This window comes from Polyodon spathula, chromosome 6 (assembly GCF_017654505.1).
Source record: "Polyodon spathula isolate WHYD16114869_AA chromosome 6, ASM1765450v1, whole genome shotgun sequence".
NCBI lineage: Eukaryota > Metazoa > Chordata > Actinopteri > Acipenseriformes > Polyodontidae > Polyodon > Polyodon spathula.
Window position 1 is genome coordinate 47647605 of NC_054539.1, and position 20586 is coordinate 47668190.

The 20586-nt window shown below is 36.4% G+C and overlaps 1 pseudogene; it reads left to right on the top strand.

The window, feature by feature from the left end:
• LOC121317685 overlaps positions 1 to 11935 on the top strand; it is a 41107-nt pseudogene extending 29172 nt beyond the window's left edge.
• The last annotated feature ends 8651 nt before the right edge of the window (positions 11936 to 20586 follow it).

The window sequence follows — 20586 nt, forward strand, 5'->3', positions numbered from 1 at the left end:
ACTCTTTCCTGTCATTTCCGTTCAGGTTTCTAATCATACCAAGAATCAGCTTCCTAACCCGACAGCGCCTATCTCATGTTTTCGTGTCCCCGAGGTTGCCGAGCAACCGGCCTGAGGCCGAGCCCTCATTATCATCAATCAAAGCCCGCCGTCGGGTCCCTCCTTTCCTATCCCTATCTCTCAAGCCCAAACCTCAAAGCAGCTTGATCACGAGCTGCTCTTTTCAATCTCAAGTTTCACAAGCACCTCAAGCCTGATCCAGGCTTCTCAATACCTTTCATTGCCCTGGTTCACTCTCCGGGAAACAGATTCATATTTTGATGTGATGCTTGTTTCTTTCCTTCAGCTGTGCTCTCTAACAGTTTCAATATCTTGGAGAAAAACAGGGTTTGCTACATCCACAAGGAAACAAAGCTCACCAAAAGGGTGGAAAGGCTTTCCATTTCAGATCTCAAGGTACCATTACATTCTTATGTTGGCAATTATATGCTGTCTGTTAAATAACAAATGTTTTCATTTTTAAATTAGTTTTTTAAACAAGCCTTTAAATGTATCATATTAAGGGCTATTTTGTTAGACACCTTAAGAGTACATTGTATGGAATTCACATAGAATTGCATAAAAGTACAGATATAGATGTTATTGTAAGATGGAAGACTTTTTGTGGAATAAAAAGATAATTGTGGAAAGCACAGTTCTCCACCGTAATGGTGAGATCCCAATTATATATGAAGTTCATAAACGAATATTAGGTGTTTAAATTGATGCAATACCATAGTGTACATACTTTTAAAATTGGGTCAGTATTATATTGTACTCTTTTTCTGTTGTAAATATAAAGATTGACAAATTATTGTGCCCTATAGACCATCTACCGTAAATGTGTCTGGTACCACTGCATTTAAAAAAAAATCATTGTGATTTTTCTTCTGGGTTTAGAATGCTGTTGTAAACGTGTTTTTTGTGTGTGTGTGTTTTTTTTTTCATTGCTATAATGTAAGTAATACTTTGTGTTTTACTTACATTTCATTTGTAAGATGACTAGTCTAAACCGCAGGAAGAATAAATGGCAAATACAGTATGCATCTTGCAAGTAAAAGCTCATTCAATGAAAACCTTTTTTTTTCCCATGAAAGTGTGTAAGAAAAAATACTCTTTGGATGTGCCAGGGATGACATAATTGCTTGGCCTTCATTTACCTTTGATGTTCGTTTGGAATGCGTGGAGGTCAGCAATACTGTTTCTGTGCAAATAGAGAAAAAAAAAAAGGCTTTTTATTTGGCCACATAAATTCGGCTAAAGATTTTTACAGCATTAACCCCATTTTAATGGCCTTGACTGAGTGGTGAGATCACACTTTGGAGGAGCCTGATTATTTAGTAAATACAATACATAAATGCATCGGGTCCTTAACACCCATTGCACTCTGGCATTATCGCATTACCGGCATCCTTTGTTGCCACGCAGACGGGAATATGAAAGCAATCTGTCCTGGAGTGAGACTGGCTCCAGAAGCATTTCCCTGATAAGAGGACCCCCTGCCCTTTGCTAGTGTTTGGTCCAGTAGGCTAAGCTGTGCGCCTAATCCCCAGAAAGTGGTTCGATTACTGCTGACCAGCAAAAGGCAAGATGGCATTTTTATTTAATTTTTTTTTTGCTATCAACCCACCATTAATTCCTTGACAAGGAATGCAGTGCAATCCTTACATATGGGTTGTTTCTCTCTCTCTCTCTGTGTCTCCAGCTGTACGTGTTATCCAAATGCACCACTGCTCATGTTTTCAAACCACTGAAACTCAAACCTATATTGCTTAAATAATCTGGACAACTCCCTAATAGAGCTGTTGACTCCTTTAAGGAAAGAAGGGATGAATACTATTTGTTAGGGAGAGATAATATTTGTAGGAGGAGATTGTGATTAAGTGTTATGATTAGGATATATATATACAAGATACTAAGATATATATATATAGATATATATAGAAATAATATATATATATATATATATATATATATATAGTATAGTAGCACACTCAACTTGATGCGCTAGCTATATGAAGGTGTAATGTTTTTCCTCTCGACGAAGATAGAGAATTAGCCGTTTTCTATATGGGAATGATTACTAAAGCTTTCATTAAAATCTTATCCTTGTGTTATAAATTGTTTTTCATTTTGGACGATGGAACAGAGCTATATCTGTCTATCTATCTATATATTTAATAAGCCACATAGGCTTGCACAGGTTCTGTTGGGTAAAGACCCAACACACAGGATTGAAAGGAACAGCGCTCACACGCACTTTAATAAACAAAAATGAAATAAAACAAACACCTAGCTCTTATTTGGAGCACTAATTTAACATATGCAGGTCCCTGACTAACGCACAAGACAGCTAAGCTATTTAGCTGACATATAACACCAAAACAAAACACTAACACAGATTTTTATAAAACCAAACGTATGTTTTACACAGACCTTTATGACTTCCAGTCAGGCTCTACACTCCACATCAGCGGCAGCGAGCAGGCTGACTGCTTTCCTTTTATATCCTGCACCTGGCTCTAATTTTTAATAATTGCCAGGTGCAGGTGATAATTAAACAATTAAACAAAACAATTACCTTGGCAGGGAGGCTTTAACTGCCATAAACAAATCATTTTTCAAATTGCAGGCCCCCTGTCCTGCTACATCCTGTTACTATATATATATATATATATATATATATATATATATATATATATATATATATATATATATATATATATATATATATATATTTGATATTTGTTATCAAAGAAATGACAAAATAATATCTCAAAAGTCTACCGGAAGCCATGTTTGTAGTATAGTATTTCATATTAGATTTTGAAATGTCACATTTTTCAATTTTTATATGTTTTTCATTAAGTATATGGAAAACTACAAAGTAGTATATAATTCAATATGTTAACATAACATTATTCAACAGGTTTCATTTGACCTTATAAAGCAAAATGTGTTAATTCTATAGGATGATGCTAAACTTTTGGTCATAGTTGTATATTGTACTAATGTTCACTTAGTATTATGTGTATGTACTGTATCATATTTATTTACTTTCTTTAGTTATTTTTTTTTTGTTGCATTTTACTTTCTGTTAGTATATGCATGAAGGCCATTCATGGCTCAAATACATCCAGTGATTCGCAGTGCGTCTCACACTGATTCTTAAGTTACTGGACTGGAACGTGAAATCGTATAACACTGCTTGAGAGTGTATTGGTCAGGTTAAAGTGTGCTGTATGTTTGATCTCCTATGTGGATTTACCTGGACCTGCAGGATGGAAGATGGACTGTCGACTGGCAGTAAATTGCTTGCAAGACATAGCAATTTGCTTGTGGCCAACAATTAATGAGGATGTCTGGCCTTGGTCTCCCATATCCAGTGAGAGAGACTGAGCTAACTTGGTGTTGTTAGGATATACAAACAGTACCCTTCAGGTACACTATTGGATTGTATTGTATTAAATATATGTACATGACAGTTTTAGGGATGTATCATGTAAAACTGAAGGTTTATATAATAAATAGGGCATAACATGTTAAATAATAGATGGTTTTGGAAGAGTTTATTCTCCTAACAGGACTAGAAGCTGGTGAGGTATCTGTGTACATTTAGGATAGAAATTCTTTAATTGTTAATTGTAGATTCTCTTTTTAAGAGATTTAGTTTAAATAGTAGGATATATGTTACTGTAGCTTTAGACTCCATTTCCAAGACCCATTGTTTAAACTGTAGGTGAGACCTAACGATACGATTAACAGACTTGAAACCAACTACTACTACTAATAATAATAATAATAATAATAATAATAATAATAATAATAATAATAATAATAATAATAATATGCTATATACACTATACTGTATTATGTTAGTCTTTTTGGTAGATAAATGCAATATATGACGAATTGCATCATATATAATGAATTGCAGGTATCAATAGATGTATAACCAATCTATGATTGTAATACACATTTATAATGGAAAATAAACTTTTAGGTATATTAAAGTAGGGCTGCACTACCAATAGATGTTCCATTGTAAATATTAACCTTAACCTTATGAAGTGTAAAAACCAGCAAAACCAAAATCAGAGACCCTGAATGCTCTCCTGTCTCCCAGTCCTCAATAAGAACTGGTAGACTCTACTGCCCCTTTAGATGTTTGCATTAATAAATGATTTGATGTAGAATACAGTACAAACTATCACAATTACTGCCACAGCCTACAAAGAAAGTATAGTAGCTCATCAATAAATGCAAACTATCTTCCTAATTGGAAATAGCTTGAGCAATTTTCTATGGGAGATATGAAAATAAATACAAAATGATGCAGTATATTTAGACTGTTTGGAGTATGTAGGTGATTTATCTTAGTCCTTCACCTATTTTTTACATTTAAAGAACGTTAAAGTCCTTCCTTGCATCATTTCTAATTAAAGTGTTTGTTGTCATTTTCAGATCCGCAGTGTGAAATTAAGCTAGCAGTTTATGTAAGAACCATGGCGTAAATCAAACATTTTTCTCATCAGAAAGACAGGGACTTCAATCACTTCAAGCTTATATATATGTTTCTTTTGTTATGTTTTCTATCTGCATGCTAAGCCAATTTTCTACTTAGACTAGCATTTAAAACTGTTATTTAGTTCCCTATGTGGTCTTTATCCCTACCCCATACTGATAAGCAGTGCCACTGCAAATAATAAAATAAAATAAGTCCTTAATTATTTAGGCATTTAACAGTTTTAATGATTTGTGGTTTCCCAGATTTAATAATCTAAATAAACCATTATCTAATGTTATCACATATTACATAACTCTAATTTTGGCTTGTGTCTATTTAAACACATTTGAAAATGCTAACCCTTGTTTTCAAATGGGGCCCACTATGTAGTCTGGGATTGAGATCAGTCGGTTTAGTTAGGTATCAGATAAAAACACATTGTTTGAAGTTCTGGATCTGCTGTACAGTATTAATTATGGCTAACATTAAAAATGCTTCCGTTGTTTTATGATAAGCAAGGTATCAAAGTGTAAGCATAAAGTTGGTCATAACATGATAATGCCTGAAATCAACATCTGATTTTAGAGTTATACCTGATACAACATGGCTTCTACCAGCACAAATTTTACAATTTGGGTTTAACTGAATTTCCCCCCCTGCAAATGCTGTAAAATATTTTAGCTATTACCCTGCCCGATCCCTGCGGTAGTGTGTAGCTGTCCTAAATGAAGCATATTTTCTTAATTAATAGGATTCATTTTGCTAGAAATGTGTGATTTAATGTGTGTAATAAATTAAGGTATAGTTGAACCCCTATTATCTGAACTGCCCTCTCTTATCCAAACTGGAAGAGCATTTTCCAACATGAACTCCAATGGACTAGCTTCCTGGTGTCATTTCATTTCATGTCCTTACCTTTTTTTGGTGTTTACAACCACTGCAAGTGGTTTGTATTGCTATTACACAAATAGTTTTTTTTTTTTTTTAATTATGTGGAAATTGTGTTAAGGGGCTTTTAGCTGAGATCTGTGGCTGCTCTCTTCAGTTCTAGTTGCCTATACACATAAAGGTAGGGTAAAGAAATGTTATGGAACCCTGGGTACCAATCCCAGCTCAGTCATTGACTCACTCTGTGACCCCGACCAAGTGACTTGGCCTGCCTGTGCCTCAATCTTCTCAAGTGGAAAATTCAGTCAAAGCAGGGTCCTGCTGTGAACAAGAGCTTGGATCTCAGTTGGACAATCTGAGGTTAATAATTAAAAAAAAAAAAAAGATAATTAGCTGACCAGTCATTGAAACCAGTAAACAGGACAGTACTTCACTAGATTGTGAGGATATATTTGAATTTGTGGTGTATCAGATGTCTCTAGCGTAATATCTCATGCTGTAAATAAAAGTTGCAATGTTTAATAATTCCACATAATCTAAAATATTTTTGTTAAAAATAACAACCTGAAGTTGAAGAGTCGTTAAGCAGCAAGGCCTCTTTATTTTCAGTTTTTACAGATTTTTACAAAAGTTATGAATAGTTTTAGAGCTTTTCACCCCTAATTTTACCCACTAAAGCATGTTAAAAATAAAAACAGCAACTAATTTGTGCAAGAAATTCCATTTCTTTACATTTGTTAGATATACAGTGCCTATAGAAAGCCTACACCCCCTTTCAAAATTTTCACCTTTTTTTGCCTGGAATTAAAATGCATTAAAATAGTTTTTTTTTTTTCATTTGTCTACACATCCTACTCCACAAATTCCAAGTGAAAAAAATATTCTCGAAATTTGTAGAAAATTAATTAAAAACAAAAACTGAAATAGCTTGGTTGGATAAGTGTCCACCCCCCTTGTAATAGCAATCCTAAATTAGCTCAGGTGTAACCAATAGCTTTCAAAATCACACACCAAGTTAAGTGACCTCAACCTGTTTTAAATAGTAGTGATTCACATGATTTCAGGATAAATTCAGCAGTTCCTATAGCTTCCCTTTACTGGGGAGTGCATTTCAAAGCAAAGACTCAACCAAGAGCACCAAGGCACTTTCAAAAGAACTCCGGGACAAAGTTGTTGAAAAGCACAGATCAGGGGATGGATAAAAAAAAATATCAAAGGCCTTGAATATCCCTTGGAGCTCGGTCAAGATGATTATTAAGAAGTGGAAAGTGTATGGAACCACCAAGACCCTGCCTAGATCAGGCCGTCCCTCTAAACTGGATGACCGAGCAAGAAGAAGACCGATCAGAGAGGCTACCAAGAGGCCAATGGCAACTGCAAGAGCTACAGACTTTTTTGGCCAACAATATCCCAAACACTCCACAAATCTGGCCTGTATGGTAGGGTGGCAGGAAGGAAGCCATTACTCAAGAAAGCCCACTTTGAATCCCATTTGAAGTATGCAAAAAAAACTACTCAGGATATTCTGTAGCCATGTGGCAAAAAGTTTTGTGGTCTGATGAAGCTAAAATTGAACTTTTTGGCCTAAATGCAAAGTGTTATGCGTGGCGCAAACCCAACACAGTGCATCACCAAAAGAACACCATCCCTACTGTGAAGCAAGGTGGTGGCAGCATCATGTTATGGGGATGTTTCTCATCAGCAGGGATTGGGGCACTTGTCAGGCTAGAAGGGAAAATGAATGGAGCAAAGTACAGAGAAATCTTTGAGAAAAACCTGATGACCTCTGCAAGAAAGCTGAAACTGGGACTGAAGTTCACCTTTCAGCATGACAACGACCAAAAGCACACAGCCAAAGCTACACTGAAGTGGCTAAGAAACAAAAAGGTAAATGTCCTTGATTGGCCCAATCAGAGCTCCGACCTAAATCCAATCAAAATCTGTGGCATGACTTGAAGATTGCTGTCCATCAATGCTCCCCAAGGAACTTATCAGAGCTTGAACAGTTTTGTAAAGAAGAATTTTCGAATATTGCCACATCTAGGTGTGCAAAGTTGGCAGAGACCTATCCCAGCAGACTCACAGCTATAATTGCTGCTAAAGGTGCTTCCACCAAGTATTAACTCAGGGGGGTGGAGACTTATCCAATTATGATCTTTTAGTTTTGTATTTTTAATGTATAATTTTTTCTCAATAAAACCTTTTTCCCCTTAACAGTGTGGAGTATGGTGTGTAGATAAGTGGAAAAAAATCCTCATTTAAATATATGAAACTCTGAGGCACTGACAACAAAATGTGAAAAATGTTTAAGGGGGTGTAAACTTTCTATAGGCACTGTATGTATGTAAATGTACATTTCAGTGCTGAAGCTGTTTAACATACTTTATTACTGATTTATCAGCTTTACAAGGTCACTCCAACATTTGTTAGACTTCAGTGAATAGATGTTGAGCATCTTTTCTGTCCACCACCCTGTACCACACCTCATTTTTATTTTTATTAGCTCCCATACTGGAGGTTCTCATGGATATTCAGATCACTGTCACTACTGGGGAGTGCTGTAGGGGAAGATTAATTTCTACACAAAAAAAGGAAAGAAGGGAATTTTGAATGCAAACGTACCACTGTTATCTTTATGGAAATCAAACGTAAGAGGGACTTTAATATGATACAATGGTACGTTGAAAATGCACCGTAGCCATCTCATAACTGAAGTACAAGAAACGATACAGATATTCTCTAATGTCATACTGTACTTTGCTTTATGAAAGTTTGCATGGACATTTCGCTGACTGAAGCAAAATCATCACAACTACTTGGATGGTCGATTCATGTTTTTATATTAAAACTCATATATTAAAAGTTCATATCACACTATTATAGTTTATCTTAATTACAATGTTTTTACACTCAAACAGTGATACGTTATTGGTATGTTATTTTAATACTGTAGATATGGGTCTGGAGGCCTTCTTAAATGGTAGTGAATCCAATTCATATTCTTAACATATTTTGCCGTAGTATTTAAAGTTCTGGATTATTATTTATACCTTTGGCAGGAGATATGTATGCTACAAACATACCTTTCATTTTTTAAACTGCATTCGCACAGAATGGGATCCGCTTAACACCACGTTTAACATTAATCAGCCTTATCAGGTCAACACAGTTGAGCATCCCAGTTGCATATGCAAGTGCACCCGCAACAGAATTCAATAAGTGGCCATCACCAGCATCCCACTGAGGTCCAGGGCTATCACCTGCAGCCAGGACACAGTCAAAAGAAAGCTGGTCCTGGGCTGCCAAGTCTCTTCTCTGGTTCTCTACGACCCCCATCGGCGGGTAACCCTGCTAGCCTAGCCGGAGGTGCTGCCCTCTCTGATCGAGTGGCATCCTAATGGGGGCATGTTGGTGATTATCAGCAGCCAAGGTGAGCTCCATTTTTTTAATACTGCCCCCTCACCCATGAAGCTGTAGTTCCTGGCAGAAGATCTCACACCCAACATGTCCCTTCAGTTTGCCAAACACTTTGATGTCTCCAGCAGCCTGGTTCAGGCACAGTGGTCGGCCGCCCAGGCCTTCCCTCACAGCAGCAACAGCCTGGATGTTCACAACCTGCTGTTTCTCAGGTCTGACAAGAGACCAATCACAGTGCTTCGATTCAAACTGGGTAAGGTAGTGGTTTCTTAACAATTTCAAGTGAACTGGATAATTAGAGTTAACTGCATAATTTTGAATTGAATGTATTTTAATTATTTTTACTTCTTAACACCAAAGAACTTGACCCAAATGAATCCTGTTTTTGCATTCATAATGTTTTTTTATTTTTTTTTAAATCAATATTGATTGATTTAAAGCTAATTTTTTATAGCGAAACCAGCTTTTAGCATCAACTCACGTGACCATCTACAAAATGTTACTTGAGACAGGTTGTCTGCTATACAGGAACTCTTTAATACTAATATTATTATTATTATTATTATTATTATTATTATTATTTATTATTATTATTATTATTATTATTTTACAAATTCATAAAAATGATAATTAAAAGTAAATGTTTATTAATTAAAATGTGCATGTAATATACTTCTATCCCTTTATCCTAACCACTGAAAAAGGTAAACTAATGTTGTTTATGTCACAGTTAACAATAACATTATTAACAGATATCCTTTGTTTTTATTTTCACAGAATATAAATCCGTTTTGCTTCAGTGTGGAACAGGAGATGGCAGGGAGCCAGTCTGTGTACTGTTTTTGCCACATGCAGTTATCTCATCTGGACATACACTTCACCATGCCTAAAGTGGTAGTTTGTTGAGGGTGGATTTAGAATCACAGGTCTCATTAGCCTTTTAATTGGCAAAAAATAATTACTTGAAGAGATACACTACTTATTTACTGTTGCACAGACATAAACAAGTCCTTGAGAAACAATTTTTTAAAACTGTTATGGCAATGGGAAAGAAGGCTATCTTTTTATTTATTTATGTATTACTTTTTTGGAATATTTATTTATTTAAGTTCTTACCAACCTTTTGTTTTGAATCGATGCCATCTTAGCTAACCATAGTGGACCTTCACTTGCTTCAGATTTTTTGTTCATCCCCTGTTGTGTAAAAGTTGTGTGTTTGTTGGATTTAACTAAACAGGGTCTTTGGGGAACGATCTACAGCTCAGTTCATTTGGTTCTGACACTAGCTAAGGCTGTTTGGGGATTTTGGGGCCTGGCTGCTAATTGCCAGCTTGTAATTTTAACTGGACTGTCTCTTTTTTAAATTAATTGGACTGCCTCCTTTCTTAAATCAATTAGGTAATAAGTCGCCCATCACCTCATTCTCCAAAGTGGGCCACTTGGAAGCTTACCATCCACAAGAGGTCATTTGTCCGGATGGAAATCTATTGATGCTTGCAATCAATAGTCTTAACTCCAAAAGTGTTGGTATTACTCATTGCAAGTATGCAACCTGTTGAGACCTGCCTAATGAAATAAAAAACACATGCTACAATTATAAAGTACAATGTAGCACCAAATGTCTTGGCAAATCTGTGAATACTTCTTAAAAAGGTCTCATATGGTGCAGGACAATGCGAGAAAAAAACAGAAAAACAAGAAAAAATCTACACTAGATTTTTTATGTTTAATTAAAAAAGGCACTGAAATAGGAGTAACATGACCAATATTTTTTAAAAAGTCCCTATTGTTTTCCTGTTAATCTTTTCTACTTTTTTTTTTCACTTCCAGCATGTGTGTTACAGGTAATAGCGCCCCACCTGCTTCCAGCTTATTTTTCATGATGTTGGGTCAGGTGGGATCTTGTTTCCTGTAACACGAGACACTTTAGAACAGGTGGTATAGGTCTTATAGAACTGTGACAGTAAGTGGACTTCACAAGAGACAGTCTGTAAACAAAAAGTTTAATAGCAAAGCAATAAGCGACATATGATAATGTTGCTGTGCTAAAGGCAGTTGGTTAAAGCCTCGGTCCTATAACAGTGGTACTATATTTAAAATATTAAAGAATATTACATTACAAATAATATTAAGCTGGAGAGGTCTTATTACTAGGTAGTCAGTGGTGTAGTGCCCCCACCATGCTCCCTGCCGTCCCCTTTTCACCACACACTGAACAGAACTCTACAGCAGTTGTTACATTGTGTAAGGCCACAGGTACCCTTTATTTGTTTGTTGCGATTGACTTTTGTCTTTTAAATAAATGTTTAGCATATTTTATCTGCTTGATTTCTTATATTTGGGTTGAAATATAAGAACTGTTCCGAACTTCCAATTATAACATAGAATTCTAAAACGCTGACACCTCAGCACAGCGTTGATATAGGTTCCCATCACCTCTCTTACTCATTATTCTAGCTCAAGCATGCTATATTCAAACCTTTTCATTCTCTCTCAAGGGTTTCTTACAGCTATTGTATTCTGCGTATGTACTGTATATGGGTTATACACACATGCATATCTATCTTCATATATTAATAGGAGCAAAGCAGTTAAATATTCTACACGTAAAGTATAGAAGCAGTGCTCTCCTTGCCCAAGAAGTGAGGGGTTGGCGCACCTTGCATCTTAAAATATATGGCACATACAATAGGGGAAATGTGGCAACTAATAGCATTTTCAGTTTGGGAAAGCTCTCATTGCCGCTGCTATAGTATTTTTTGTTTAAAAGGTATCATTTTAATTAATGCTTATACTATTGAAGTGGGTTTATGTTGACTATGCCTGGAGCAAAGTAAAGAAAAAATAAAGTAATATTTTGAGGACTGCCTTAAATATTCCTTCATGAGTCAGGAAAAGTAATTTAATTTAATTAATCTGAGCGATTTTTCTGTGACAGGTGCCATAACAACGGGGCAGCTGGGGCCCACTGAGCTCGTCCAGTATATTCGTTATGACCAGATTGATGAAGCTATTAACATCTTAAGTGGCATCAATCGGAATACAATGGGCCCAGATTGCTACACGTGCCTGTGCCACCGTTGATCATCTTCACAGGCAAAAGTTAACGGCAGAGAGGTAAGGTGTGAATACTTCATTTAAGGTTTTAAATCCTTAAATCCTTTTTAACATGACCTTCTGTTAACTAAAAAAAAAATGTCGACAGATCCATCTGCTCTTTTTCAAGCGTCATTTAACTGCGCTGTACTTTATTCTGCTGGGGATTTTTTCCTTTTTTTAATAAATTAATTTGATTGTTTTATGCCTTTACTGCTCAATCATTCTGTGGCTTATTATGAGAAACTTAGTCTCATTACTATACCAAAACTTGTTGCATGAGCTCCTAAATAACAGTTCTAGGTCTTTTCTGTTTTTACATCCTGAGTAGTAACAGATACAGCAACAACCACAACAACTTATATAGCGCCTCACTAATTCAAGATGTCTCAAGCCAAAAGAAATACAAACTTGTAGTCAAACAGCCTGCAGAGCTATATTACTAATTGTATCGCTCCTGGTTCCAGTCTGTGTGTTAGCCACTGCTCATATCGACAAATTAGTATCCTAATCCCATTTTGTTGTCAATGCTCTTATTTTGTAACCCGTACTTAGTTTCTACTCTGTCTGCACTGAATCAATGTATTATTTTGCAGTGTCTCTAGCAGTACATATGGTCTTACTGAGTGCTATAAATACTAAGTAGCGACAACAGCCATAAGTGGTTGAACAAATGTTATACCACATTGCTGACATTGTGTGAGTAGGTGGCATTGTGGTATAAATATATACAGTAATCCGTCGTATAGCCGACTGTGGTGGGACCAGAGTAAGGGCGAATATGTAAAAAGTTGGATGAATGATGTTTTAAATACCATTATACACAGCTGTAACAATTACTATATTCACAGAATTATTGTTTTGAGATTCAGCTTTTATCAGGGAGCTTTCCTAAATCTCTTGTTTAGAAAGATACAGGGTTATGCTTGTGACAGGGATGCCATCTGCCATGTGGGAGCGTGTATTCACTGCTGAGTGACAGGCAGGAGATCGAGACAGAGGCTGAAGTTGATACGCCCCACAGAGCACAGGATGTATTTACATATCAACACACTGAACAGCTCACTACCAGCAATGGTAGCGCACAGACATACAACACAGTGCACGAAAACTTTGGATAGATCTACAATCTCTGAATTAATCTTCTCTGTTCAATAATAAAGTAATGTTGCTGAAGAGCTTGATCATGGCAAATAATTGTATAGGAGATCTGTTTGATTGTTGTGACTGGGTATAGCAACGTTTCTGAGAAATTAGCTTTCTTAACATAGGGTTTGTTTAAGCAGTCAAAATTATACAACTGTGTTAAATCCAGACTCTAAATAGAAAATTAATCATTATTTTTGAGTGTAATTAATTAAATATGTTGTGTTATGAAGAGTACTGCATTTGTCCCTGGTTTAAATTTGTATCCAGGTGGTAATGGTTAATATGTATCTAAAGCATTATACCGGGGTTTAGCAGTCCTGCGAAAAGAAAAAAAAAAAGAAGAAAAATTAGTGGCACAGCCCAAAGGTATGGTGGAAAATGACATAATTAAAGATTCTGTTATCAGGGTACCTAGCATGCAAAAATACTAAGAGGAACCCATGCATCCATCCTTTAAATTAACAGCATATAATATAGGATAATACATTTAGTTCCGCGGTGAGAATACAGGTTTATTCATTCGTGGGGTCAGGGTGATGTAATAAGAACGGGACGTGATTTATACAGTCAGGAAGACTCAACCAACTTCTGTTTGGTAGAGAACTATCTTATGTTCTTTTAGTACTTCACTTGTGTGTTTTTCATTCCTTACAGTGACCATAAGCCATATGGATGTTACACATAACATTTTGAAGTTATCTTCAGAACTAAAAAAAATATAAAAAATAAATAAACACACACACACACACACACAAAAAAAAAAAAAAAATCTATTGAAATTTAAATGAATTTGCCTCATTCTTGTAAAGTGTTACTGATTGAAAATGTACTGAACATTCATACATTTGAACTGTTACCATTACCTTCAAGAGTCAGGAAGAAATCAAGATGTCTGGAAAGTAGTTATGATTACCGCAATGCTTGGAAACCAAGCATGTGTGAAATTGAGAAAAAGAAAACCCTGAACTACCAAAAAAAAGAAGAAAACTCCTTCAACGAATGTAAACATAATTCATAAGTAAGAATGCTTTTAAAAACCATTCCAATATTATGCCTCTTGTTATTTAAATTGTACAAAATCTGTTCATTATGTACCTGAAAACAAAATCAGTATAATTTCTTAACAGTATACAAATTACAGTAATGATCAAGATGCATTTTGTAAAGTGTAGCACATTATTATACCTACAGCAATGTACTATTACACTATGCTGTATCTTATAAAGCAAAGCAATCCGTTAGTACATACAGTACACTTAATGAGGATTCTGTGGTAAATCTGTGAATTATAATAGTGATTATATTGTAATTCACAAAACAATAAGCTTGTTACTACTATTAAAACCTGTAAACATGCACTGAGCTTAAAAGCAGTTCTGCTTGATAGTGATACGTAAATGTAGGTCTGGGTATTGGATTTATATCACTAGAATTATTTCATTAGTGTTCCTCTTGATTTTATAAATGTATTACGGTAAAAATAAATAAATAAATAAATAAAATAAACTGGTTTCAATTGGAAAATAATCCTTCTCTAACACAAGAAAAGTATTTGAAGACTAATTGTGTTCTAACCTAATATTTAGCCTACTTATTCAATCCAGTGCATGAGATTTGGTTTTGAAATAAGTACTGTACATTGAATAATCAAAAAAATGCCCATTGAGCTGTTATTTATTTATTTCAAGCAGTGTACCAGATGCAGTTACTTCACATTTTGTTGCTTCTGTCTCGCAAAGAGACCAAACAAAATGCTTCTCTTATCACAGACCTGCATTCGTCACAGCGTAAACATGAAATGGAATTGTTTTTGTTTCATGTCAGTTTTCAAACATGACATTTTTGGTGTTTTATTTTCAAGCATGATTCAAATCACCCCTCTCACAGTTAATCTGCATTGTCAGAAGTCTTGGCACACACTTTACAATTAGGAAACGAATGTTGAGTTTGAGGTGGGCTTTGCTTGTGTTGTTTTTGTTGCTGGTGTTTGTTTAGACCTTGTCCTGTGGGTATCCTGTGGGGTCCTGTATGTGCTCAACAAATTAGTCACAATAAGCATTGCTCATGTAATGAAATGCAGTAACACAGTCATCCACACATCTGTCTGTGTTGGGGAATCATTATCTCAAAGGTGTCAAAAAGAGAAGGTGCTAAGGAAAGCCCCCCCCCCCCCCCCCCCCCCCCCCCCCCCCCCCCCCCCCCCCAAATAAGATCAAGGTTGCACCAGCAAAGGACCTATCATTTGCTATAAAAATGAGGCAATTTAAGTAAAATTTCTATTGTAGAGTTGTTTCAGGCAATTCAAATGTATTCATAAACCAGTACAAATAAATAAAATAAAGTAATCAATACATCAATAAAGTTATACTATATGTCAAGAGTGTCAGGTGTCAGTACTGAACAGGTAGCTTTTCTTACTCTACCAGTTAAATACTGTGTATGTGTATTAAGAGCACAGTGGGTCCACTTTATCTTATATTCCAGTTTGTTTTAAGTGCTGGTTGTGCTATCAGATCTGATAATTCACAAAGGTGTCAATACAACTTTACTTAATACCCTTCATAGTTTAACACGGCTAAAATCTGGAGGTACCAGGTTTGGTAGCTGGAAGAAATATAAATCAGAAAAAAATGTCCTGTGTTAATAAGGTAAGGATGAAAATAAGACAAATATTAACCCAGCTCTGTGAATAAGGATTCTATTGATTTTAAATAAATATGATCATTTTTTAATTCTTGAGCCTGTTGGTCATTTGAGTTTAATTAACACAGCAAATAACATTTCTAACAGTACAACATGCAAGTAGTTGACTGCCTGTTAATTGAACTCTACCAGATACAACAGGGCTTAGGTATGAAGGGCCGTATTTCTCTTTCTCCCTGGACCCCCCAGTTTTGCAACACATGGCTATAGTGATGTTTTGTACTGTGTATTAGCTCAAACAACATGTTCACGTAGTTAAAGACAGCATTTCAACATACTAATCTTTTCTAAAATGAACATGTTCTTCTGTTTCGGCCAGCAGTTTGACAAAGCTTTTCTGCTTGCAGATGACATCAGAGCTCATGACTTGTTTTTTGGTGTCCTTTCGTCCCTGTATTATGTTGAATTATTTCACATCAAGGGTCATAGAAACTTGGACATTATTTTTTTTTTTACATTAGAATGTAAATGTGTAAACCAGGAGAGGGCTTGTACAGATTTCAATACTGAAAGTGTCAAATTAGTGCTGAGCCACCACTTCTTATTCCAGGGTACAAAGCCAGGATGGGTGGAAACTAGTCACAAAGTGCTAAAACTGTTTAGATTTTTAAAAGCATGGCTGTCCTCATATATGTATTCAAATGGCAAGCAGTTGGTAGTGTTGGACCCTATAGTTGCTTACATGCATTGATTTGTGTATGTATATTATCTTGCTTGTGAAAATGACACCTAAAAATTATTATTTTGGACACAGATTATTCTGTTATGTGTGTTCTGTTTGATTTTCCATGGTTGTTTTAGCTTTGATAATAATGTGCCTTACTGTAACTATTTCTGTAAAAATGGATTATGAAATGAATTGTGGGGAAGACCGTTGAGGAAGGATATTAGTGTTGCGCTGTGCACTGAATCCCACAGGTAGAGCACTGGGATTTGAAGCCTCTGCAATTCTAATATGCATCCCAATTCTCTTCTCTACACTTAGACTTCATCAGTCTTTTCAGGAGCCTTTTTTTGCTGGAATTGTTAATAACTGTAGCAAAAGATGATCTAAGTAGCCACAAGAATAGGGGATCATACAGAGCATAATTGGCTATTTAACAGAATATAAAAAAATTAAACCATTATATGGAACCAAAAACACCACTGGGGCTATTTGTACTTATTTGTAATTATTTGTACTTGATCCATTTTATCACTTTGCTTCTGAAAACTGCCTTAAAAGCTCCTAGAAAGCTGTTCATTTTCCTGGACTTTCCATAGACTGCACAAAAAGAAGATAGGGGCAGAATGTGTGTAGATTTGTGCACGTCTTACACGATTTTAAAAATGTATTACCTTGAACCAGCCTGGTGGAAACAAAGTATAACACAGTGGTTTGGATCTTTTATGACTCATGTGGCGTTTTTTTTTTTTTTGTTCCTGCAGTAATTGTTGTATCTTTTGAAGCTTCCTGCCTCGCGAGCATCAGGGACACTTTTCACTTAAATAGATAGGAATGGTTCCAATCCATTCCCCACTAAGTAGAGCTGCTGAGACCAGAATTGAAAGGTGGAGTTTGTTCTGTGGACCTTGAAAGGACTCAGTGTGTCACTTAGCGACATGAGAAAGTGACAAATTATGAACGCTTGCCCAGCTACTTTTAAAACAACAAAGCAGTGGTGAGGAGCCCGAGACTTTGACATTTCACCCCACATTCTGCCCTCCCATTTAATTAGCTACAGAAGTAAAATTAACCTGCCTTTAAAAGTGCTCTGTAAAGCCCCTGCATGTGGCCCTTGTTTTCTAAGATCTTGCCTCACAATGTTACATGAGGTAGGCTGGACAAAACCAATTGTGCTTTCCCCAAAGTCTCTCAGCATGCCACCTCTCCACAACTGTTTCAATTGTTTTCAAAGAAACAATAGGGGGAATGCCTTTGTTAAGGAAATTCTTTGGTCGGAAGCCTCGTTTGCTGGAGTGTTTTGCATAATGATAACATTCTTTAGCTCTAATTAAACTTTGATAGTGTCAGATACATTTATCCAATTAGGGCACTCTACTTGTATGATGTGTAATTAAATAAGAATATTGATTACAGTCAGATACATGCTTTGTTCTTTTATTTGGTTAAAAAAAAAGTTGAAGAACTGTGTTGAAAAGGCAGATAAGGCAGTGTTATTAAAATTCATGACAGAACAAGCTGTACGGTACTGTAGAATATTTGATTTATTTGTTGTTTTATAGCGATGAACAATTAATGCTATTAAAAGGTTAAGTCACTGTAGTTTTATCTGATAAAATGTGTTGTAAAACTCTGTTGTGTTCTGAATTACTGTAATGGCTTTATGTTTTTGGTGCTACTTTTTATGTTCTCCGGCATACATACTTCAGAAGAATTAAAATATGTTCTGATTATTATAACTGCTTATTCGAAGGTTAGATTCTTGGTTGCTATGGCAGGGATGTTTTTTTTTTTTGTCACAAAAAAAAAGCGACTGTAAACAAATAAGCTTAATGGTATGTTTCTGCTCAGTTTTTCTAAATATATACATATGCACTAAACTACTCAAATATGATTACTGTATGGTCATATAAAATGTCTACTTTTTATGTTTTTTATATTCCTTTCAGGACCCTCAATCTCTTGTAGAGAGCCTAGTCACATCCCATTGACTAATACTAAGAGAGGATAGCCTAGGATAAGCTGCAGTCTACCCTTTACCAGTGCCTTAATGCTCAAATACCTTCCCCTTAATCGGCAAGCATTGATGAGGTTGCCAGAAACAGTATCTGTGGTCATTCCAATTTTCTCATCCCTTGCAAAAGGGGATGTGAAAATGGGATCCATCAAAACCAAGCGAGACAAAAGATGGAATTTAAAGTTAACAACCTAATTCAGACAGTCAAAACTGCCAGTCCACTGCATCTGCTTTAACATCGCTCTCATCTCTCTCTTTATGTTTTTAAGTAATTAGCCATATGTGACAGAATGTGAGTGGTGTGGGTGACAAAGTGAATGTCCAAACAGTAATTGTTCTCCCAAAATGTCTGTATTTATTTAAACAATAAATAATAATCCGCCCCCGCTAAAAGCAATGGTTTTGGGAGCTAATATGCCAGGTTATAGTCCCAAAGAGAAAATAAACAGTTAAACAGTTGTAATCCCCACGGTGCACAAAACTTTGCTGTCCAAACAGTGGATGGTGGTGCTTTTCTGTGGTTTTCTGAGGGTAGTGCTCAGGGGTTTGTGCTGGCTCCGCGGCTGCAGCTCCCGTCTCCTAGTCCTCTGCAATACACAACAAAAACAACAAAAGACGCTATGGCATGTTAGTAACTCCAGCGTAAGGAGCCATACACTGCTACTTCTTCTTTCTACAACCAAACTCTTCCATGTGATCAGCCTGGCACCATGGTCTGTCCAATCACTGCCTGCCCCATAAGTGATCACAATGAACTTTTTTTTAGTAAGCCCGCAGCTACGTGCTTTCTCCAACATGGCCAACTTCCGGTTCGCCACATTGGTGTCAGAAGTGGACGCAGGTACTCTGGTATGCATTTGGAAGCCTGTAGCCTGATGAACAAGTCCGAGGACGGACCTGAGGCTGGCAGGGGAGAGCATAGCATGCTACAGGGGTAGGGGTCAGTGTTGGTAAGTGACACAATCAAATATGAAGACATAAGCCCATACTAGTTCTTGCAAGGGAGCCGGCTCTTTTGTACAGCGGTATCAGCGCTACGGTTCAGAGAGGGAGGTCACGTGTTGGCATTCCACCTCAGCCTGTGAGAAACCCCTAACCTGCAGGAACTGCGGTTTTCCACAGTATATATTGTCACAGGGGAGGGAGCCATGCACAGGGAATGGCTGTTTGGTTGGCAGGGAAAAGGTTAAAATCCTCCCTGCAAAATACACGTGTAAAGATGTCTTAATTGTTTTGTTTATAGTATTTATAAATTGTTAAGGGTTTTGGCAGTTGGAAATAATTGTAAATGGGTGTTAGCTGCCTATACCTGTTTCTCTGGGGCATATAAACCCCAGAGTTAGTTCATTCAAGGTAACTGCTGTGTGCCCGGCTGCCTCGTAAAAGTAAGCAAACAGGAACTGTGTATACTGTTTCTAATTCATGTTTAAAACTGTGTGTTATTGGGTAAATGGCTTAGCTGTCCTGCGAGTTAGTCAGGGAACCTGCAATTGTTTAGTTGGCACTCCGGAGGAGCTAGGTGTTTATTTTTGTTATTGCTAATTTTGAATTATTAAACGTGCACGTAAGCGCTAAAAAACAAGTTTTGTGTCAGGTTTTTGGTTTTTAAAGGGGCAAACAAACTTCGTTGAGTGTGACAGTGTTACAATATATAATGTCTGTGATGAAGGAGCTCATAAAGACTTTGTAAAGACTGTTTGTTTGGATCTTAAGGAGGGGGGAATGTGATAAATGTGCTCATCACACATAAAATACCCATACGAAAACCCTCATAAAGACCTCTCGATTAGCAAACAGTAGATATGGCAGCCATATCCCAGTTCTTCCCCGCATCTGCAACAATCTTCATTTGCTTCAAAGTGTGATTAAATCTTTCCACGAGGCCATCAGTCTAAGGGTGGTAGGGGTGGTCTTTATCCCTCAATGTCAAATTAGCTACTGACCCAATGACCTAGACAACAAATGAGTTCCCTGGTCTGTTAATATTTCTTTAGGTATTCTTACCCTGGAGAAAAACTGAACTAAGGCTGTGGTTAATTGCCTTGCTTTTATCATCTAAAAGATTATATTTACTATTTTAGATTTTTCCAGGGGGAGTAAATATCT